This window comes from Pseudophryne corroboree, chromosome 2, assembly GCF_028390025.1.
Source record: "Pseudophryne corroboree isolate aPseCor3 chromosome 2, aPseCor3.hap2, whole genome shotgun sequence".
Lineage (NCBI taxonomy): Eukaryota > Metazoa > Chordata > Amphibia > Anura > Myobatrachidae > Pseudophryne > Pseudophryne corroboree.
Genome location: NC_086445.1, coordinates 81,285,308 through 81,309,654, shown reverse-complemented (window position 1 = coordinate 81,309,654; position 24,347 = coordinate 81,285,308). Strand labels below are relative to the sequence as shown.

Here is a 24,347-nt window from a genome sequence, read left to right as displayed (position 1 = left end):
TAAATGCCTTTAAAAAACTAAATACATAATTATAACGTTATGTAGACTGCAATCAAATAGAATCTTTCTTTTCCACTTGTTTTGCTAGCATGTGAAACACGGAGGCAGATATCTGTGCATATCTATAATAAAGTGATAATATAGCATAATAAACATATAAAATTAAACTCTTGTTATCGCAACACTTGCATTGCATTAATATTAACACACTGCGAAACATTTACATTTTATTAATCCCATCTGTGACCACAGGAAGCCAGTTCAGGTCACTAAGGGTACACTTGAAGTCAAACAGAACAACTGAGCATTTTTTTTTTCTTTCAAGACAACATTCAACATCAGGACTCTTAGACACAGGAGTTAATTTTAAGAGTTTAACATGCATTATCAAAGTCCATGAAACTCGCTGTACACACGCTCAGAGTCATAGCTGGGTAAAAATCTGACCTGTGTGAGCACCGCCCCCGAACAGGTGATGTCATGAAGTCACAATGAGGTGGTGGGGAGGCCCGAACCGGAAGAAGTTGAGCTCCCAAACTAGATGGCTCTACAGACTGCGGGGAGCTGATAGAGGCACCCTACAATTGCCCTGGGGCAGCAACGGTGCCATTCCCTAGGTCCAGCGTTGTAGGCAGCATAACTGCTCCCCCCTTATCTAAAAAAGAATCCTCCGACACTACCAAATCATTCAGAATACATTCGGCAATACACGTCACCTTTTCGCAGAATAATATATTTTGTCATCACCAATGAGCAGGGCGCCAGAGTGGTAGTGGTCAGGCTATAGAGTACCAGGGTCCAGGACTTTCTAGTGGTGGGGAGGCATAACCACACCACTTCAAAATGTGCAGCAAGGAGCAGAAAAATCAAGCAATAATACAAATCTGAAGCATAAAATGGAAGTTGCTTAATCAAATTAGTAATACCATTCAGGTGGTGAAAGGGAAGGGTTGTTCTAAACTAGAAAGGTACACAAAGTAGATTTTCCCCAGCACACCAAGGGGTCTTAGCAATAAGATTTGAAAAACTACATGGTGGTAGATAATTCAGAGATCTTAGTTACATATATTTGCAAAAATTTGGTAAGCCTCCAGGCCAACGTCAAGGCTTCTCTGATACTGGAGGTCCCTACACTGCATAATAATAGCACCCACTCTTGGCCATAAAATTGTCTACTGCAAGGCCACATGATAAAAGCACATACAAAAATATATATAAACTGAGAGCTAGCTTACCAGGAGACATCCCTAGGTCCTCCAAACAGCACCAGAGGAACCAGCATGCTCTCCAAATGCAGGTCCCATCTATGTCTCTCTAAACTGAAATATAAAATGAAAGCTGCTCAATCAAATTAGTAATACCCCTCAGGTACTGAAAAGGAGGGGTTGTTCTAAACTAGAAAGGTACACAAAGCAAATTTACCCAGCACACCAAGGGACATTAGCAATACAGTAATATTTGAAAAATTACATGATATTTGCACTGATATGGTAAGCCTCCAGGCTTAGACATTTGCATTTTATTAAAATATTGACATAATTTTGTTTGCAGCAAAGGAATTTGTTCCCAGCATGGAAATAATCCCAGTGACTTCCCCATGAAATGTGGACCCAGGGGTGCTAAGAGATTGGGCGGGGGCCAGGGGGCAACATAAAGTGTCTGGGCCTGGGCCTGATGGGGCATCAGTGGTTTAAAGTTCAGAAACCTCCTGAGACCCATCTGTCATATATCCACAAAACCTCCTGAGATCCATCTGTGGCTTTCACATACCTCCCAAGGCCCATCTGTGGTACTCATAAACCTCCTGAGACCAGTGGCGTAACTAGGGCCCCGCAGCCACTGCGATCGTTTGGAGGCGCAGGGCTGCGGGGGCGCCGTCGCTGCCGCCACTGATTTCTGCTATTTTGGGAACGACACGGGGGGGCACAGTGCGCGCCTCTCCTGTGTGTCCCTCCTGGGTCTCCGGTGGCAGCGGCGTGTCTGTTAAATGAACTGTTGGTTCGTGAGCTCTGATTGGCTCACGAACCGGCAGCTCATTTGACAGACACGCCGCCGGAGACCCAGGAGGGACACACAGGAGAGTCGCGCACTGTGCCCTCCTGTGTCCTTCCCAAAACAGCACAGCAGCGGGGGAGCCCGGGGGGGTGGGGGGGTACCTGGCACTGGGGGAGCATATTTGGCACTGGGGGGGGATATATATGTACCTGGCACTGGGGGAGCATATTTGGCACTGGGCAGGGGGGTGTATATATGCACCTGGCACTGGGGGAGCATATTTGGCACTGGGGGGGGGGTATATATGTACCTGGCACTGGGGGAGCATATTTGGCACTGGGGGGTATATATGTACCTGCCACTGGTGGAGCATATTTGGCACTGGGGGGAGTATATGTGTACCTGGCAATGGGGGGTCATATTTGGCACTGGGGGGTATATGTGTACCTGGCACTGGGGGGCATATTTGGCACTGGGGGTATATGTGTACCTGGCACTGGGGGGGGGGGGCATATTTGGCACTGGGGGTATATGTGTACCTGGCACTGGAGAGGCATATTTGGCACTGGGGGTATGTGTGTAGCTGGCACCGGAGGGGGGGGGGGGCATATGGGGCACTGGGGGCATGTGCATCTGGCACTGTGAGGGAATATCTGGCACTAGGGTCATATGTGGCATTGGGAGCACAGCCCTAGCAACAAGCATTACCCCCTGGTTACAAGCACAACACCCAGCTCATGAAATCCCTGGCAACAAGCATTACCCCTTAGCAACGAGCATGACACCCAGTGCATGAAACCCCTGGCAACGAATATTACCCCTTGGCAACAAACTTGAAACCCAGCACATGATACCTCTGGCAACAAGCATAACACCCAGCGCATGAAACCCCTGGCAATAAGCATGACACCCTGAGCATGAAAACCCCTGGCACCGTGCATAGAACCAAGAGCATGAAACCCCTGGCAACGAACAGGTAATTTAAAAGTAATTAGAAGCCTTACTGTAGGACTTAATGTATAATGGGCATTATGGTGTGTGGTATACTATATCACGGGCATTGTGGTATGTGGTATAATGTCTCAGCATCATTGCAGTGTATGGCCTAATGTATCATGGACATTGCAGTGTGTGGCATAATGTATCACGGACATTGCAGTGTGTGTCATAATTAGAGATGAGCGGGTTCGGTTTCTCTGAATCCGAACCCGCCCGAACTTCATGGTTTTTTTCACGGGTCCGAGCAGACTCGGATCCTCCCGCCTTGCTCGGTTAACCCGAGCGCGCCCGAACGTCATCATGACGCTGTCGGATTCTCGCGAGACTCGGATTCTATATAAGGAGCCGCGCGTCGCCGCCATTTTCACACGTGCATTGAGATTGATAGGGAGAGGACGTGGCTGGCGTCCTCTCCATTTAGATTAGAAGAGAGAGAGAGAGAGAGAGAGATTGACCTGATTTACTGGAGCTTAGGAGTACTGTAGAAGTGTAGAGAGTGCAGAGTTTACTAGTGACTGACCACAGTGACCACCAGACAGTGCAGTTTTATTTAATATATCCGTTCTCTGCCTGAAAAAAACGATACACACAGTGACTCAGTCACATACCATATCTGTGTGCACTGCTCAGCCCAGTGTGCTGCATCATCTATGTATATATATCTGACTGTGCTCAGCTCACACAGCTTATAATTGTGGGGGAGACTGGGGAGCACTGCAGTGCCAGTTATAGGTTATAGCAGGAGCCAGGAGTACATATTATATTAAAATTAAACAGTGCACACTTTTGCTGCAGGAGTGCCACTGCCAGTGTGACTGACCAGTGACCTGACCACACTGACCACCAGTATAGTTAGTAGTATACTATATTGTGATTGCCTGAAAAAGTTAAACACTCGTCGTGTGACTTCACTTGTGTGGTGTTTTTTTTTTTATTCTATAAAAAACTCATTCTGCTGACAGACAGTGTCCAGCAGGTCCGTCATTATATAATATATACCTGTCCGGCTGCAGTAGTGATATATATATATTTTTTATATCATTATTTATCATCCAGTCGCAGCAGACACAGTACGGTAGTTCACGGCTGTAGCTACCTCTGTGTCGGCACTCGGCAGTCCATCCATAATTGTATTCCACCTACCCGTGGTTTTTTTTTCTTTCTTCTTTATACATACATACTACTACATCTCTTTATCAACCAGTCTATATTAGCAGCAGACACAGTACAGTACGGTAGTCCACGGCTGTAGCTACCTCTGTGTCGGCACTCGGCAGTCCGTCCATAATTGTATACCACCTACCCGTGGTTTTTTTTTCTTTCTTCTTTATACATACATACTACTACATCTCTTTATCAACCAGTCTATATTAGCAGCAGACACAGTACAGTACGGTAGTTCACGGCTGTAGCTACCTCTGTGTCGGCACTCGGCAGTCCGTCCATAATTGTATACCACCTACCCGAGGTTTTTTTTTCTTTCTTCTTTATACATACATACTACTACATCTCTTTATCAACCAGTCTATATTAGCAGCAGACACAGTACAGTACGGTAGTTCACGGCTGTAGCTACCTCTGTGTCGGCACTCGGCAGTCCGTCCATAATTGTATACCACCTACCCGTGGTTTTTTTTTTCTTTCTTCTTTATACTTATACATACTACTACATCTCTTTATCAACCAGTCTATATTAGCAGCAGACACAGTACAGTACGGTAGTCCACGGCTGTAGCTACCTCTGTGTCGGCACTCGGCAGTCCGTCCATAATTGTATACCACCTACCCGTGGTTTTTTTTTCTTTCTTCTTTATACTTATACATACTACTACATCTCTTTATCAACCAGTCTATATTAGCAGCAGACACAGTACAGTACGGTAGTCCACGGCTGTAGCTACCTCTGTGTCGGCACTCGGCAGTCCGTCCATAATTGTATACCACCTACCCGTGGTTTTTTTTTCTTTCTTCTTTATACTTATACATACTACTACATCTCTTTATCAACCAGTCTATATTAGCAGCAGACACAGTACAGTACGGTAGTCCACGGCTGTAGCTACCTCTGTGTCGGCACTCGGCAGTCCGTCCATAATTGTATACCACCTACCCGTGGTTTTTTTTCCTTTCTTCTTTATACTTATACATACTACTACATCTCTTTATCAACCAGTCTATATTAGCAGCAGACACAGTACAGTACGGTAGTTCACGGCTGTAGCTACCTCTGTGTCGGCACTCGGCAATCCGTCCATAATTGTATACTAGTATCCATCCATCTCCATTGTTTACCTGAGGTGCCTTTTAGTTGTGCCTATTAAAATATGGAGAACAAAAATGTTGAGGCTCCAAAATTAGGGAAAGATCAAGATCCACTTCCACCTCGTGCTGAAGCTGCTGCCACTAGTCATGGCCGAGACGATGAAATGCCAGCAACGTCGTCTGCCAAGGCCGATGCCCAATGTCATAGTACAGAGCATGTCAAATCCAAAACACCAAATATCAGTAAAAAAAGGACTCCAAAACCTAAAATAAAATTGTCGGAGGAGAAGCGTAAACTTGCCAATATGCCATTTACCACACGGAGTGGCAAGGAACGGCTGAGGCCCTGGCCTATGTTCATGGCTAGTGGTTCAGCTTCACATGAGGATGGAGGCACTCAGCCTCTCGCTAGAAAAATGAAAAGACTCAAGCTGGCAAAAGCAGTAGCACCGCAAAGAACTGTGCGTTCTTCGAAATCCCAAATCCACAAGGAGAGTCCAATTGTGTCGGTTGCGATGCCTGACCTTCCCAACACTGGACGTGAAGAGCATGCGCCTTCCACCATTTGCACGCCCCCTGCAAGTGCTGGAAGGAGCACCCGCAGTCCAGTTCCTGATAGTCAGATTGAAGATGTCAGTGTTGAAGTACACCAGGATGAGGAGGATATGGGTGTTGCTGGCGCTGGGGAGGAAATTGACCAGGAGGATTCTGATGGTGAGGTGGTTTGTTTAAGTCAGGCACCCGGGGAGACACCTGTTGTCCGTGGGAGGAATATGGCCGTTGACATGCCTGGTGAAAATACCAAAAAAATCAGCTCTTCGGTGTGGAGGTATTTCAACAGAAATGCGGACAACAGGTGTCAAGCCGTGTGTTCCCTTTGTCAAGCTGTAATAAGTAGGGGTAAGGACGTTAACCACCTCGGAACATCCTCCCTTATACGTCACCTGCAGCGCATTCATAATAAGTCAGTGACAAGTTCAAAAACTTTGGGTGACAGCGGAAGCAGTCCACTGACCAGTAAATCCCTTCCTCTTGTAACCAAGCTCACGCAAACCACCCCACCAACTCCCTCAGTGTCAATTTCCTCCTTCCCCAGGAATGCCAATAGTCCTGCAGGCCATGTCACTGGCAATTCTGATGATTCCTCTCCTGCCTGGGATTCCTCCGATGCATCCTTGCGTGTAACGCCTACTGCTGCTGGCGCTGCTGTTGTTGCTGCTGGGAGTCGATGGTCATCACAGAGGGGAAGTCGTAAGACCACTTTTACTACTTCCACCAAGCAATTGACTGTCCAACAGTCCTTTGCGAGGAAGATGAAATATCACAGCAGTCATCCTACTGCAAAGCGGATAACTGAGGCCTTGGCATCCTGGGTGGTGAGAAACGTGGTTCCGGTATCCATCATTACTGCAGAGCCAACTAGAGACTTGTTGGAGGTACTGTGTCCCCTATACCAAATACCATCTAGGTTCCATTTCTCTAGGCAGGCGATACCGAAAATTTACACAGACCTCAGAAAAAGAGTCACCAGTGTCCTAAAAAATGCAGCTGTACCCAATGTCCACTTAACCACGGACATGTGGACAAGTGGAGCAGGGCAGGGTCAGGACTATATGACTGTGACGGCCCACTGGGTAGATGTATGGACTCCCGCCGCAAGAACAGCAGCGGCGGCACCAGTAGCAGCATCTCGCAAACGCCAACTCTTTCCTAGGCAGGCTACGCTTTGTATCACCGCCTTCCAGAATACGCACACAGCTGAAAACCTCTTACGGCAACTGAGGAAGATCATCGCGGAATGGCTTACCCCAATTGGACTCTCCTGTGGATTTGTGGCATCGGACAACGCCAGCAATATTGTGTGTGCATTAAATATGGGCAAATTCCAGCACGTCCCATGTTTTGCACATACCTTGAATTTGGTGTTGCAGAATTATTTAAAAAACGACAGGGGCGTGCAAGAGATGCTGTCGGTGGCCAGAAGAATTGCGGGACACTTTCGGCGTACAGGCACCACGTACAGAAGACTGGAGCACCACCAAAAACTACTGAACCTGCCCTGCCATCATCTGAAGCAAGAAGTGGTAACGAGGTGGAATTCAACCCTCTATATGCTTCAGAGGTTGGAGGAGCAGCAAAAGGCCATTCAAGCCTATACAATTGAGCACGATATAGGAGGTGGAATGCACCTGTCTCAAGCGCAGTGGAGAATGATTTCAACGTTGTGCAAGGTTCTGCTGCCCTTTGAACTTGCCACACGTGAAGTCAGTTCAGACACTGCCAGCCTGAGTCAGGTCATTCCCCTCATCAGGCTTTTGCAGAAGAAGCTGGAGACATTGAAGGAGGAGCTAACACGGAGCGATTCCGCTAGGCATGTGGGACTTGTGGATGGAGCCCTTAATTCGCTTAACAAGGATTCACGGGTGGTCAATCTGTTGAAATCAGAGCACTACATTTTGGCCACCATGCTCGATCCTAGATTTAAAGCCTACCTTGGATCTCTCTTTCCGGCAGACACAAGTCTGCTGGGGTTGAAAGACCTGCTGGTGAGAAAATTGTCAAGTCAAGCGGAACGCGACCTGTCAACATCTCCTCCTTCACATTCTCCCGCAACTGGGGGTGCGAGGAAAAGGCTCAGAATTCCGAGCCCACCCGCTGGCGGTGATGCAGGGCAGTCTGGAGCGACTGCTGATGCTGACATCTGGTCCGGACTGAAGGACCTGACAACGATTACGGACATGTCGTCTACTGTCACTGCATATGATTCTCTCACCATTGAAAGAATGGTGGAGGATTATATGAGTGACCGCATCCAAGTAGGCACGTCACACAGTCCATACTTATACTGGCAGGAAAAAGAGGCAATTTGGAGGCCATTGCACAAACTGGCTTTATTCTACCTAAGTTGCCCTCCCACAAGTGTGTACTCCGAAAGAGTGTTTAGTGCCGCCGCTCACCTTGTCAGCAATCGGCGTACGAGGTTACATCCAGAAAATGTGGAGAAGATGATGTTCATTAAAATGAATTATAATCAATTCCTCCGCGGAGACATTGACCAGCAGCAATTGCCTCCACAAAGTACACAGGGAGCTGAGATGGTGGATTCCAGTGGGGACGAATTGATAATCTGTGAGGAGGGGGATGTACACGGTGATATATCGGAGGATGATGATGAGGTGGACATCTTGCCTCTGTAGAGCCAGTTTGTGCAAGGAGAGATTAATTGCTTCTTTTTTGGGGGGGGTCCAAACCAACCCGTCATATCAGTCACAGTCGTGTGGCAGACCCTGTCACTGAAATGATGGGTTGGTTAAAGTGTGCATGTCCTGTTTTGTTTATACAACATAAGGGTGGGTGGGAGGGCCCAAGGACAATTCCATCTTGCACCTCTTTTTTCTTTTATTTTTCTTTGCGTCATGTGCTGTTTGGGGAGGGTTTTTTGGAAGGGACATCCTGCTTGACACTGCAGTGCCACTCCTAAATGGGCCCGGTGTTTGTGTCGGCCACTAGGGTCGCTTATCTTACTCACACAGTCAGCTACCTCATTGCGCCTCTTTTTTTCTTTGCGTCATGTGCTGTTTGGGGAGGGTTTTTTGGAAGGGACATCCTGCGTGACACTGCAGTGCCACTCCTAAATGGGCCCGGTGTTTGTGTCGGCCACTAGGGTCGCTTATCTTACTCACACAGTCAGCTACCTCATTGCGCCTCTTTTTTTCTTTGCGTCATGTGCTGTTTGGGGTGGGTTTTTTGGAAGGGCCATCCTGCGTGACACTGCAGTGCCACTCCTAGATGGGCCCGGTGTTTGTGTCGGCCACTAGGGTCGCTAATCTTACTCACACAGCTACCTCATTGCGCCTCTTTTTTTCTTTGCGTCATGTGCTGTTTGGGGAGGGTTTTTTGGAAGGGACATCCTGCGTGACACTGCAGTGCCACTCCTAAATGGGCCCGGTGTTTGTGTCGGCCACTAGGGTCGCTTATCTTACTCACACAGTCAGCTACCTCATTGCGCCTCTTTTTTTCTTTGCGTCATGTGCTGTTTGGGGAGTGTTTTTTGGAAGGGCCATCCTGCGTGACACTGCAGTGCCACTCCTAGATGGGCCCGGTGTTTGTGTCGGCCACTAGGGTCGCTAATCTTACTCACACAGCTACCTCATTGCGCCTCTTTTTTTCTTTGCGTCATGTGCTGTTTGGGGAGGGTTTTTTGGAAGGGACATCCTGCGTGACACTGCAGTGCCACTCCTAAATGGGCCCGGTGTTTGTGTCGGCCACTACGGTCGCTAATCTTACTCACACAGCTACCTCATTGCGCCTCTTTTTTTCTTTGCGTCATGTGCTGTTTGGGGAGGGTTTTTTGGAAGGGACATCCTGCGTGACACTGCAGTGCCACTCCTAAATGGGCCCGGTGTTTGTGTCGGCCACTAGGGTCGCTTATCTTACTCACACAGTCAGCTACCTCATTGCGCCTCTTTTTTTCTTTGCGTCATGTGCTGTTTGGGGAGTGTTTTTTGGAAGGGCCATCCTGCGTGACACTGCAGTGCCACTCCTAGATGGGCCCGGTGTTTGTGTCGGCCACTAGGGTCGCTAATCTTACTCACACAGCTACCTCATTGCGCCTCTTTTTTTCTTTGCGTCATGTGCTGTTTGGGGAGGGTTTTTTGGAAGGGACATCCTGCGTGACACTGCAGTGCCACTCCTAAATGGGCCCGGTGTTTGTGTCGGCCACTAGGGTCGCTAATCTTACTCACACAGCTACCTCATTGCGCCTCTTTTTTTCTTTGCGTCATGTGCTGTTTGGGGAGGGTTTTTTGGAAGGGACATCCTGCGTGACACTGCAGTGCCACTCCTAGATGGGCCAGGTGTTTGTGTCGGCCACTAGGGTCGCTTAGCTTAGTCATCCAGCGACCTCGGTGCAAATTTTAGGACTAAAAATAATATTGTGAGGTGTGAGGTATTCAGAATAGACTGAAAATGAGTGGAAATTATGGTTTTTGAGGTTAATAATAATATGGGATCAAAATGACCCCCAAATTCTATGATTTAAGCTGTTTTTTAGGGTTTTTTGAAAAAAACACCCGAATCCAAAACACACCCGAATCCGACAAAAAAAATTCGGTGAGGTTTTGCCAAAACGCGGTCGAACCCAAAACACGGCCGCGGAACCGAACCCAAAACCAAAACACAAAACCCGAAAAATTTCAGGCGCTCATCACTAGTCATAATGTGTCACAGGCATTGTATATGCTATAATGTATCAGGGGCATTGCAGTGTGTAACATAATGTATAACGGGCATTGCGATGCGTGATATAATCTGTCACAGGCATTATGGTGTGTGGCATAATGTGTCAGGGGCATTATGGTGTGTGGCATATTGTGTCATGGCCATTATTGTGTGTGGCATAATGTCTAAGGGCCATTGCAGTATGTGGCATAATGTATAAGGGGCATTACTATAAGGAGGAAAAATGACAAATAATGTAAGGGGCATGAATCAGGATTATTTTTTTTCCTGTGGTGGCCAACGTCAGGGCGTGCAGGTTGCAAAACTGGGGTATAAGGTAGTCTTTTCCTGCAATGCCACGCCCCTTTATGCAAAGCCATGCCCATTTCAGCAAGGCCATGCCCCTTTTTGCGGCGCTCGCAGATTCATCGCTTTATTGGTGCCAATTATGGGGGGGGGGGGGCAGAGAATGTTTTGGCTTGGGGGAGAAATATTTATAGTTACGCCCCTGCCTGAGACCCATCTGTGGTTCTCACATACATCCTGAGACCCTTCTGTGGTGTTCACAAACCACCTGAGAGACATCACTTGGTCACAAAATGGTGTTAACAAACTTCCTGAGGCACCTTCTTGATGTTTACAAACCTCCTGAGACCCATCTGTGATGGTCAAAAGCCTGCTGAGGTATATACACAGTGTTCACAAACCTCCTGAGACTCATTTGTGGTGTTCATAAACCTCCCGAGAGCCATATATGGTGTCGACCAACCTCCTGTAGCCCACCCATTGTGTCCTGATGTTCTCTAGATCTACAAATGCCAATGCGCTGCATCCTGAGAACAATCAGTTTCTTCACAGGTCTCCCGAGTGTATTAGAAGGTGGTACCAATCCCAGAGAGAGAATGCCCCAGCACAGGTTGTGTGACTACAATGTGCAGTAGACATCTCCTGGTAATATTTACTATACTCTATCGTCAGAACTATGACCACTTCTATATATATATATATATATATATATCAGTCTCTGACAGTACTGCTTTGTCTGTTCCTTAATATCCCATCTTATTTCATTACTTACTGTTTGTTCCCATACGCTAAAGAGTATACTGGCGCTATATGGATAAATGTTCATAATTAATAAATAAAATAAATGTGGATAATTTCCAGATTTTCTTTCCGGGAATGATACCAGTATGTCCATGTTTTTCTTTACTGGTCATGAAAAATAATCATTTACTTTTTCACAACGCTGATTTAATTCCAGCTTAATCAATATTCTTAGAGCAGCGTGCCCAAAGGGAATTCAGTGAGACATTCAAAGCAACCTTTGCTTTAATTGAATTATTTCTATATAACAGTTTATGTAAAACGTAATGATTTTTGCTCCTTTCTAGTTTGCTATTCAGGAAAAGCGGTTTCTGTGTCTACATGCAAGGTAAAGGTGAGGAGATGTAGAACAGCGGCTCCGCGATCAATCATTGTCCGAGTCTGATATCTTCCTTGGCAGAGGCAACAATAACACGCTGGTCAGTAGGCAGCAGGTGGCAATGCCATCTATCATTATAAGAACAGCCTATGTAATGTAAGTGGCCTTGGCAGAAACAGTAGCTGCTTCCCAGAGGATGTCCGGAAAAGGGAACGATATTGGCTTTATTACAGCAAAATCCGGAATGATTAGTACACATAGGTTATTTATAATGGAAAATGAGTATTCTTTATGAAGGATCTGTGTACAAGAGAACTGATTAAGGCACAAAGACACACACCTCTCTCTCTCTCTCTCTCTCTCTCTCTCTCTCTCTCTCTCAGCGGTCTATTCATGAAGCAGTGAAAACAGTGGAGAAATAGAACAGTGGAGAAGTTGCTCACGACAACCAATTGGCATCTCCCTCACATTTTCTAAAATGTACTTGATAAAGGCTTCCTTCAAAGCTGATTGGTTGTCATGGGCAACTTCTCCATTGGTCCTGTTCTCCACTCTTTTCACTGCTTCATGAATAGACCCCTTAGTCTCTCTCTCTCTCTCTCTCTCTAGGCATAATTCAGGTTTGTACACAATGCCGATGTTCACACAATGGAGCAATTAATGGCAGATTGCGCATTTGCCGTGATGGCATGGCGCACGCGCTAAGGTCCCGCCACGATCGCACTTACACAGAGAACTTAAATGCAGAGTGAGTGACAGGAAGGGACCATTTGGGGGAGGTAACTGGGAGCGGCATGAAAAACACAAGGTGTGTCATGTGCGTTTCTGCATTTCTCAGCATTGAGGACACCATAAATCCTGACCAAATCCCCAACTCCACTTGCTGAAATGCAGCCCCAAACTTGCAAGGAACGTCCACCATACTTCACTGTTGCCTGTAGACACTCATTATTTGTACCGCTCTCCACCCCTTCGGTGAACAAACTGCCTTCTGTTACAGCCAAATCTTTCACATTTTGACTCATCAGTCCAGAGCACGTGCTGACATTTTGTCTGCACCCCAGTTCCTATGTTTTCATGCACAGTTGAGACGCTTGGCTTTGTTTCTATGTTGAAGGTATGGCTTTTTGCCCACAATTCTTCATTTAAGACCACTTCTGGCCAGACTTCTCTGAACAGTAGATGGGTGGACCTGGGTCCCACTGGTTTCTGCCAAATCTGAGCTGATGGCACTGCTGGACATCTTCCAATTTCAAAAGGAAGTAAGCATGATGCACTAAGTTTCCTTGTCCAACCACTGCGTCTACAGTCCTCAACGTTGCCTGTTTCTTTGTGCTTCTTCAAAAGAGCTTGAACCGCACATCTTGAAAATTCAGTCTGCTTTGAAATCTTTGCCTGGGAGAGACCTTGCTGATGCAGTATAACTACCTTGTGTCTTGTTGCTTTGCTCAGTCTTGCCATGGTGTATGACCTGCGACACAAAACGGTCTTCCACAACCACACCTTTGTAGCAGAGTTTGGCTGTTCCTCACCCAGTTTTAAGCCTCCTACACAGCTGTTTCTGTTTCAGTTAATGACTGTGTTTTAACCTACATATGAAAATTATGATCATTATCATGTGTTTGGTATGATTGGTTAATCATACACCTGACTATAATCCAACAAAATCTCTGACTTTGTGCAAGTGTACCTAGAAGAATTGATGCTGTTTTGAAAGCAAAGGGTGGTCACCCCAAAATATTGATTTGATTTACATTTCTCTTTATGTACATTCACTTTGCATTTTGTTATTTGATAAAACCCATCTAGTCTGCCCTTTTTCATTTATCCATTTGGTAGCTTCAACTCTATTTGTTCCTTTGTAAGAATATTCGTATAGATTGTAAGTAAGCTTGCGAGCAGGGCCTTCCTACCTCTAATACAGTCTGTTATTTCCCAGGTTTTTTTTTATCACTGTTGTTTCCAATTGTAAAGCGTAACGGAATTTGCTGTGCTATATAAGAAACTGTTAATAATAAATATCTATCCCAAGCGTGTTTAAATTACTGTCTTAGCCTTTATCACCTCTGATGGGAGGCTATTGCACTTATCCTCTATCCTTTCTGTGAAGTACTTTTTCCTCAAGTTTCTCCTGAACCTATCTCCTTCATTGTCAGTGCATACTCTTGTGTTCTTAGATTTCTCTTCCTTTGATGAATTTATCCACCCTCTATCTTGTTGAAGTCCCTTGATATACCGGAAAGTTTCTATCATGTCCCCCCTTTCCCTCCTCTGCCCCAAACAATACATATTACGATCTTTAAGTCTTTCCTGGTAAGTTTTGTGATGTAGGCCATGCACCATTTTAATTGTCCTTCTTTGTACACTCTCTAATGTATTTATATTCTTCTGGACATATGGCCTTCAGAACTGAACACAGTATTCTAGATGAGGCTGTACCAATAACTTATACAGTGGCATTATTACTTCTTGCTTCCTGCTACTGATTCCTCTTCCTATGCCACTAAGCATCTGACTAGCCTTCCTTTCAAATCATCTGGAATGGTGACTCCTAAATCTTTTTCCTCCTCAGTAGTTTCCATGATAGTGCCCTTGATACTATATTTAGCCTTTTGGGTTTTTAATGCCCAAGTGCATGATAGACATTCCCGGTACCTACGCGAGGGTCCTGTTTGTCGATTTCAGCTCGGCCTTCAATACAATCGTCCCCAGCATCCTCCACCCCAAATTACTTCGCCTAGGGGTCCCAGAAGCTACCTGTTCCTGGATAATAGACTTCCTGACAGATAGGACACAGGTGGTGAAAGCGGGGGAATTCACCTCTCAAGCGCGGTCCATTAGTACAGGGGCCCCCCAGGGCTGTGTACTCTCACCCCTGCTCTTCTCCCTATACACAAATGACTGTACCTCAGAGGCGCAATCAGTAAGGATCATCAAATTCGCCGATGACACCACCGTCATCGGCCTCATCAAGGATGGGGACGAATCGGCCTATAGACGGGAAGTAGACCGGCTGGACCAGTGGTGCATCCACAACAACCTCGAGCTCAACCCCCTCAAAACTGTCGAGATGATAGTGGACTTCAGGAAGAAGTCATCTAGTGCACCTCCGCTAACGATTGCTGACAGTGTGGTATCGCTAGTGGACTCCTTCAAGTTTCTAGGGACCACAATCTCCCGGGACCTTAAATGGGGGTCCAACGCTGACGCCACTGTTGGGAAAGCGCAGCAGAGGTTGTTCTTCCTCAGGCAACTAAGGAAGTTCAACATCCCACAGAAGCTTCTGCTCCTCTTCTACTCTGCGATTGTGGAGTCGGTACTGTGCTCCTCGATACTCGTATGGTACAGCTCCGCCAGCGTGAGGGACAGATGCAGGCTCCAAAAGGTGGTCAGAACCGCAGAGAAGATCATCGGGGCCGACCTTCCCTCAGTCCAGGACCTGTACTTGTCCAGAGCTAAAAAGCGGGCAATGAAGATAGTAAAAGACCAGCTACACCCTGGCCACAGCATGTTTAACTTGCTTCCTTCAGGCAGGCGTTACAGGGCTGTCCCCGCCAGATCCACCAGAAGCCTCAAAAGTTTCTTTCCCCAAGCGGTCCGCCTGCTGAACTCCTGAACATTGACTGACTAGACGTACATGTAACTTACTTGTGTTCCTACCGTATACCTATCTGTGTGACTTTGCTTACCCCCCCCCCCACCCACCCACCTGCTTATCTGTTACCTACTTGGCTGTTGTATAGCAAACCGAAGACAAATTCCTAGTATACGCAAGTATACCTGGCCAATAACGCTGATTCTGATTCTGATTCTGATGATTTTGCATCTGTACATACAGTAGGTCAGGTTGTTATGTGTCACCCTGAATATGTATTTTCTATATAGTAGTTTATGTGGTTTCCTTTATGTTTCATTAAAAAAAAAAAAAAATGGTCTGCTTCCTTATTGTGCTGTTTGTGGGCTAACTAGCGACCTAACTTGTCATCGCACGGTAGCAATCTTTAGAGATCTTTGTAAACCATTCTTTTGCTGTCATTTGGCAATCGAGATTCTTTTCTTGGTCAGTTTCATTTTTATAGGATAAACAAATTCTTTTAGCGTCCAATGTGCTACGACCTCTATTCGCTTTCCGTCACGGCATAATGGTAATAGAATATTTAAATATTAATTACATAGCTCCTCAAACAGAGATGTGTATACTCTCACACCGGCCAGCCACGCATGCACCTCCAATCGTCTCCTCCCCCGTCCTCCGCCGGTTTGGCATTTACCTTTTGAATTTTAATCCTATTGGATGGCTGTTTTCTCTATGACTGGGTCATTCCACATAAAATCAACACAATTCTTGAACAAATGCTACCTTACAATCTCTAATTTCAATTAAATTTGGTATAATAAATGCTGCCATGGGTGTAATTATTAGTTTTTATTGAAATATACTGCTGTTTCTCATACGTCCTAGAGGATGCTGGGGACTCCAAAAGGACCATGGGGTATAGACGGAATCCGCAGGAGACATGGGCACACTATAAGACTTTGAATGGGTGTGAACTGGCTCCTCCCTCTATGCCCCTCCTCCAGACTCCAGTTAGACTCTGTGCCCAGAGAGACTGGACACACACTGGGGGAGCTCTCCTGAGTTTCTCTTAAAAGACTTTATGTTAGGTTTGTTATTTTCAGGGAGACCTGCTGGCAACAGGCTCCCTGCATCGTGGGACTGAGGGGAGAGAAGCAGACCTACTTCTGTGAGTTTCAAGGCTCTGCTTCTTAGGCTACTGGACACCATTAGCTCCAGAGGGTCTGATCACTTGGTTCGCCTAGCTGCTCGTTCCCGGAGCCGGGCTGTCACCCCCCTCATAGAGCCAGAAGAAAGAAGCTGGGTGAGTATTAGAAGAACAGAAGACTTCAGTGACGGCAGAAGACTTCAGAGTCTCAGAGGTACCGCGCAGCAGTCGCGCTGCGCGCCATTGCTCCCACACACAAGCGGCATTACAAGGGTGCAGGGCGCAGGGGGGGGCGCCCTGGGCAGCAATAATACCTCATATAAATGCCTGGCAAAGAGGTGTACAGTGCATAGGCACTGTATACTGACCCCTGCCAGTATAAAAAGGTAAAACAATAGCGGGACTGAAGCGTGCCGAGAAGGGGGCGTGGCTTAGCCCTCACAACTCTATACAGCGCCATTTTCTCCTCACAGAGACGCTGGCCCCGCCAAAAACACTGTTGAACTACTAACAGTGTAAAACGAGGGGGGGGGGGCACAGTTGTTTAGTGCACTACAGGTTCATAAGCAGCACTATATATATATTCTCTCGACTAGGAGGGCATTGTGGATTCACCAAGGGCTTGCTGAGGCTGCCTCCGAGGAATACTGGAGTATCTTACCTAGAAAGGTGTAACCTGGTTTGGGGATGGCTTTGTTAAGTTAATCTCGGCAGGTACCAGTGGTAAGTCTACCTTCTTGACCTATGTCCCTCACAGAGGTTGGTGACGCATTTTTTTGTAGGATGCAGTCATTGGACCGGTTGGATACTGTTTTTTCCCCTTCGTTGCAGGTAGAGGAAGGTGAAAAAGGTAAGAGTTCTGCAACCTTTTCAAGTTCGCAGAAGCAGATATCGTTCTCTGTTTCTACCACATCCACCGCATGTCGCTGGGTCTATCTTGCTGGAGCCCACACCGGTGGGAACTCGTCTAATACTCTTCAGTCAGTCCTGGAATGGACTTGGACCAGTGAGTTAAGAATAGAGTCCAAAGAGGGACATATTGGAGTGTCCAGATGTTTCCCCTCACTGATATTTCAAATAAATCTTACCGATTCTCCTCTGGACGAGGAGGTAGTATGCAACGCCATACAAGAGTTGGGCCAGGATCAGGACACTGTCCTGCTGTCCCTGTCACACAAAAAAAAAAAGCTGTTATTCAAGCTTTTTCGTGCTTCGGAGCCTGGACAGCTCGGTCAGAACAATCCCAAAAAAGATTTCTACTTAAGAAGTTGAACTACAAGATGGAATCTCTCAGGGTAGGGATCTCCAACCTGTAAAAGAAGAAGAGGGTTTTAAGGCGTTTTCATCCGCATTAAGCTTACCTGGGTTTGCTATTCAGGATTGTCATTGCCATTTCACCGGAGTGATGGCAGTATGATGGTTTTCTTTCAATAGTAAGAGCCATTATTATTCTGTACTGGAACTCTCTCCTGACTATGGCGAGGTCAAGAAACAAATGGTACAAATCGTTGTTTCTCTCTGACAGTTCTTTAACAGAGAATCGCTGTTGATCCCTATGACGCAGAGGTCGGAGGTGGGAATAAGATTAGATACTGAACTGTTGAGAGTTTGTTTTTTCCTGTGGAAAGAGATCTGAGGATCCAGAGTCGGATCAGATTTGCAACAGTGTAAACACATCAATACGTTCCGTTGATGAAGAAGATGGTTGTGGCCTACGAGGCCATTCGGTGAGCAGGTTAAATGCCAGAGTGGTTTTAGCGGGACCAGTTGGACATGTGGTCCGGGTCTCACCTGCACATACACCGGAAAATATTCCTATTTTCCAGTACCAGGATATCTCTCCTGTGGTGGCTTCACAGTTCTCACCTCCTAGAGGGACGAAGGTTAGGGATCCAGGATTAGATCCTGGTGTCCATGGATACAAGTCTCCGAGGCTGGGGAGCAGTCTTTCCAGGGGAAAAGGTCAAGCCGGGAAGCTTGTCTGCAATAAGCATTCTTGAGTTAAGAGCTATTTACAACGGAACATCTTCTTCGTGATCTGCCCGTCTTAATTGTGTCGGATGACTTAACAGCAGTGGCGTAAGTAAGCCGCTAGGGCGGAACGAGGAGCAAAGCGGCAATGGCAGAAGCTGCAAAAGTTTTCCGCTGGGCGGAAAGGCATGTAAACGCTCTATTAGCGGTCTTCGTTCCGGGTTTTGACAACGGAGAAATAGACCTCCTCAGCAGACACGATCTCCATCCAGGAGAGTGGGGTCTTCATCAAGAAGTTTTCACAGAAGTGACAAGTTTTTGGGGAATTTCTCAATTAGACATGATGTTGTCTCGCCTCAACAAGAAACTTCAGGGATATTGTTCCAGGTCAAGGGACACTCAAGCAATAGCAGTGGACACCCTCGTGACACCGTGGGTGTTTCGGTCGGTCTATGTGTTCCCTCCACTTTCACTCTTTCCGAAGGTGATAAACATAAGAAGAACAAAGGTTCAGGCGATCCTCATTGTTCCGGTCTGATCGAGGAGGGCTTGGTATCCATATCTTCAAGACTTACTCATAGAAGATCCCTGACCTCTTCATCTACGAGAGGACCTGTTACAGCTAGGACCGGGCGTGTATCTAGACTTACCGCGGCTGCGTTTGACGGCATGGCGGATGAACGCCATATCCTAGCCTGAAAGGGTATTTCCGGTGAACTCATTCCCACATTGCTTCAGGCTAGGAAGGGAGTAACGGCGAAGCTTTACCACCGTATTTTGGAGGAAGTATGTGTCTTGGTGTGAATCCAAGAAGTCTCCTACGGAAGAATTTCAGCTGGGTCGTTTTCTCCATTTTTTGCAAGCAGAGGTGGATGCAGACCTAAAGTTAGGCTCCATTAAAGTGCAGATTTCGGCCTTATCAATTTTCTTTCAAAAATAATTGGCCACCCTTCCAGAAGTTCGGACTTTCGTGAAAGGGGTGCTGCACATCCAACCTCCATTTGTGCCCCCAGTGGCACCATGGGACCTTAACGTGGTGTTGCAGTTTCTTATGCCACACTGGTTGGAACCTTTACGAAAGGTTGAGTTAAAATTTCTCACTTGGAAAGTGGTCATGCTGTTGGCCTTGGTGTCTGCAAGGCGGGTGTCGGAATTAGCGGCCTTGTCTCACGAGAGCCCTATTTGATCTTCCATGTGGATAGAGCGAAATTGAGAATTCGGAAACAATTTCTGCCGAAAGTGGTTTCTGCGTTTCACATAAACCAACCTATTGTGGTGCGTGTGGCTACTGAAGCTTTGGCTGATTCGAAGTCTCTCGATGTAGTCAGAGCTTAGAATATTTATGTCGCCAGAACGGCTCAGATTGGGGAAACAGAGGCTCTGTTTATCCTGTATGCTCCCAACATAATTGGGGCTCCTGCTTCTAAGCAGACAGTTGCACGCTGGATCTGTGATACGATTCGGCAGGCTCATTCTACGGCTGGATTGCCATTACCGAAGTCAGTGAAGGCCCATTCTACCAGGAAGGTGGGCTCTTCTTGGGCGGATGCCCGTGGAGTCTCGGCGGTTCAACTTTGCCGAGCAGCTACTTGGTCGGGTTCAAACACTTTTGCTAAGTTCTACAAGTTTGATACCCTGGCTGATGAGGACCTCATGTTTGCTCAATCGGTGCTGCAGAGTCGTCCGCACTCTCCCGCCCGGTCTGGAGCTTTGGTATAAACCCCATGGTCCTTTTGGAGTCCCCAGCATCCTCTAGAACGTATAAGAGAAAATAGGATTTTAATACCTACCGGTAAATCCTTTTCTCTTAGTCCGTAGAGGATGCTGGGCGCCCGTCCCAGTGCGTACTGTATCTGCAGATATTGGTGGTTACACTCATGTGGTGTTTCTTGTCAGTCAAGTCGGTTGCTGACATTATTCATGCCATGGCATGCGGTATGCGATTATTGGTCGTGTTTACACACAGGTTGTGTTACAGTTTCGGTCAGCATATTGCTGTATATTTTTCATGCAGTTGGCTGGTGTTCTATTGAATGCCACGTTCTGCGGCATGTTCGAGGTGTGAGCTGGTATGACACTCACCGTGTTTAAACAATAAATTCTTTCCTCAAAATGTCCGTCTCCCTGGGCACAGTTCTCTAACTGGAGTCTGGAGGAGGGGCATAGAGGGAGGAGCCAGTTCACACCCATTCAAAGTCTTATAGTGTGCCCATGTCTCCTGCGGATCCCGTCTATACCCCATGGTCCTTTTGGAGTCCCCAGCATCCTCTACGGACTAAGAGAAAAGGATTTACCGGTAGGTATTAAAATCCTATTTTTGTATATCATATTGAAAGCCCATAAAGAGTTTTAAAATGAGACATTGCCCAGCTCTCTAAAATGCAATTAAAAAAAAAAAAAACATTAATAGTGAATTTTTTGTTACCAAAAATTGTATCTAAAGGGGGAGATTCAAATGTTTGAAAAGTCAGTTGGAAGTCTGTTTTTTCCTATCTAATAGATTGGAAAAAACAGACACCCAACCGACTTTTCAAACATTTGAATCTCCCCCTTAGAGTCATATAAATTCAAAATCACTACATAGCCTAAGATTTTTCAGTTATCTTCACACCCAAGGCATCAATAAATATACCGTATTTCATTACAATCTGAAATGGTCAATTTGACACTATGCGCCCGATTCAGACCTGATTGCTGTTGTCGAATGACTGCGCATGCATATGCACCGCAATGCGCACACGCATCGCCAAGCAGCGACAGGATGGTGCGAAAACTTAGATCGCTAGGCATTTGCAAGGTGATTGACAGGAAGAGGCAATTTGTGGGTGGTAACTGGCCGTTTTCTGGGAGTGTCAGGAAAAATGCAGGCGTTCCCAAGCGTTTTCAGGGAGGGTGTGTGACGTCAGCCCTGGCCCCGATCAGCCTGTTTGTATCGCACTGTAGGAGTAAGTCCTGGGCTACGCACAGACTGCACAGACTGGAAAAATTATTAGATGGTGAGTGAGTTGCGAAGGATTTGCAGCTGTCCACTGTCTGGCAAAATTTTCGCACGGTGTACACATGCATTCGCACACTTGCACGAGGCGGTTTTCAGTCTCCCTGGGCGCGACTATCTGATCGCAAACCTCTGCAAATTTGCAGCAAAGCGATCAGGCCTGAATTTTAGATTGCGGACGCATCAGAACTATGGCTGACATCTGGCAGCGCCAGGCGGTCGGCCATCATTTATTTATCATAGCGGCTATGTGTTATGTCACATAGCTACCCCGAAAATGGTACCAGCCCGCCCCCTCAATGCCATGTCGCCGCTCCGCAAAAACGCCTACCGCTGTCAATTACTTTGCGGTCCCATCTATCTGGGATGCGGCCACAATGTTTAAGTCCTTGCAGCTGCAATGTGGCCGATGCGCATGCTGCGGGCCGCATTAGCGGCAGGGTCTGAAAGATCCCCCTCTGTGTTGATTTGGTGTGGAGTAACCTGACTTGCTTCACTATAACCATCACTGCTCGGCTCCCTTTTGTCATAGATTAATGTTTCATATACCAAAGCCTTCCACGACAAGTGCAAACCGCATGAAAAACCCATCCAGTGGTTCTAGAGATTAGCCAAACAAACAGACAGACGTTTACCAGGGATTTTATATTATGTAGAGATAAGTTTCAGGTAATTGCATCCAGGGTCAGCTGGAGTTGGAAAGGTGGTGCTACCACATGAAGGGGTTACTGTCTCCAGAACCATGTGTATACTCTACCCTAGTGTTCTGGATCTAACCATTGTTTTGTTTTCGTTTTGAAAAACCACACTTAAGTGTTTTTAGGATTGGTTTTGGATCTGGATTTCTTTAAAAATCAATAAAAACAGTTAAAAAATCATTCAACTTGGACCTGTTTTTGTTCTTATAGTATTATTAACGGGGCAGTACGGATGGTGTAATGGTTAGCATTACTGCCTCACAGCACTGAGGTCATGGGTTCGATTCCCACCATGGCCCTAATTGTCCGGAGTTTGTATATTCTCCCCGTACTTGCGTGGGTTTCCTCCGGGTACTCCGGTTTCCTCCCACAATCCAAAAATATACTGGTAGGTTAATTGGCTCCCAACAAAAATTAACCCTAGCGTGAATGTGTTTGAGTGTACATGTGGTAGGGAATATAGATTGTAAGCTCCACTGGGGCAGGGACTGATGTGAATGGGCAAATATCCTCTGTAAAGCGCTGCGGAATATGTGTGCGCTATATAAATAACGGGTAATAATAATAATTAACATTAATTATATTAATTTCCAGTCAATTTTGTCCTCCTCACCATACACTTTCCTCAGTGAAATGGCCATGAAATCACAAGAGAAGGACTTACAAGCAATCCAAATCTCAAGATTCTGTTTTTAAATCCCATTCAGAACTCGAGGGAAGAGCTGACTCAGGACTCAGTTATACTTGTGACTCAGGAATCCACAAAAGTGATCCAAGTTGAGACTCAGTTCTACGTGGATCACCAAAGTTTGGGTGTGTTCGGTTTTCAACAAAGAACCACTCATCTCTAATAATGAAGAGTAGGGAGTGTGTTGTGTCAAAGTCGAAAAATATCATAATGCATATGTCTTGTACTAATACAATATGTCTTGTACCATGCACATGCCCGCTGCTCGTGCACTCAGTCCGCCGTACGTGCACATATCCGCAATTTGCTTAAGATCGCTCCGGCGATCGTGCGCATGATATAGGTATTTACGGCGGAGTTTGTGAGCGTGTAGCGTGTTATTAGAACATTACATATTTAACCCATATAGCGTATATTGTAGATATAGTTCCCCTAGACCATGTCAGCGAGTATTATTAGTTTAAGCAGTTCCTGGACAAAGAGATTCTCCTTTGCATGATAGGAAGGGTCAGATAAAGGTTGGAAGGTGATGTCTAGTATCCAGCTGTAGGGTATTTTGAGGGTAACATTCCGGTGTTAGTTAGAGAAAGATCGCTTACTCCTGCGTATAGTTATGTGCAAAAGTAGATTATGAACATTAACTGTATTTACTGTAAATTACATATGCGGCGGGAATCCAGAGGATACCACCCATAAGAGCAGTTGGAAGAGACATCGCCCACCTTTTTAAATCCACCTATGACCTTTGCTGTAATGTGGAGACATATCTCTGTGTCCAATGAACAATGAGATTACAGTGACCATTGTATTGTGTATGCATGTAGTGTATATAAGGACCATTGTTGCCTGGCCGGTCAGAAGACTCTAAACGCTATCTGTATGACCAGCGGAGGACCCAGTTCGGGTTGCGCTTGCAAAACATTCTCACGTACGTACATTCTCTGTAGCCATTATTCTGTTTAGATTTACTTGTTAGCCTGTAGTGTATAAATTGTACTGTTATACCTTTTTGGAATCAATCCACGGAGGCCTTAGAACCCTGTGGTTTCAACTACAAACGGTGTTGTGTTTTCACTTTCCTGCCTGGGCTTTAAAGTAGATTTTCCTGTTTAAGGTGTATAAGCATTGTTAAGGTGTATGCACTGCGGATACTTTGTATCGCCAGGTTTAAAGGTATTAACATCGTTGCAGTACATTGCTGCCAAAGGTTTAAAGTATAAGCATATCATTACATTGTATCATTAACAAGGTTTAAAGGTTATCCATTGTGTGTGCGCTCGCTGTGTGTATTCCATACACTCAGCGCAGCGTGCGTATCACGTGCAGGACTCTGTACGCAAATAACGTACAAAGTGCATAGCACGTGCAC

At 46.1% G+C, this 24,347-nt stretch overlaps 1 long non-coding RNA gene across 2 annotated transcripts in view; it reads right to left on the bottom strand.

Annotated features, from left to right (window-relative positions):
• LOC135050522 (uncharacterized) overlaps nt 1–24,347 on the bottom strand; it is a 142,816-nt gene that overhangs the window by 101,584 nt on the left and 16,885 nt on the right. Inside the window, exon 3 of one of the 2 annotated variants that reach the window (XR_010241647.1) lies at nt 1,236–1,319. The exons of the other annotated variant lie outside the window; for it this stretch is intronic. This is a non-coding gene — a long non-coding RNA (uncharacterized LOC135050522). The remainder of the gene's footprint in view (nt 1–1,235; nt 1,320–24,347) is intronic. 2 annotated transcript variants of the gene reach the window in all.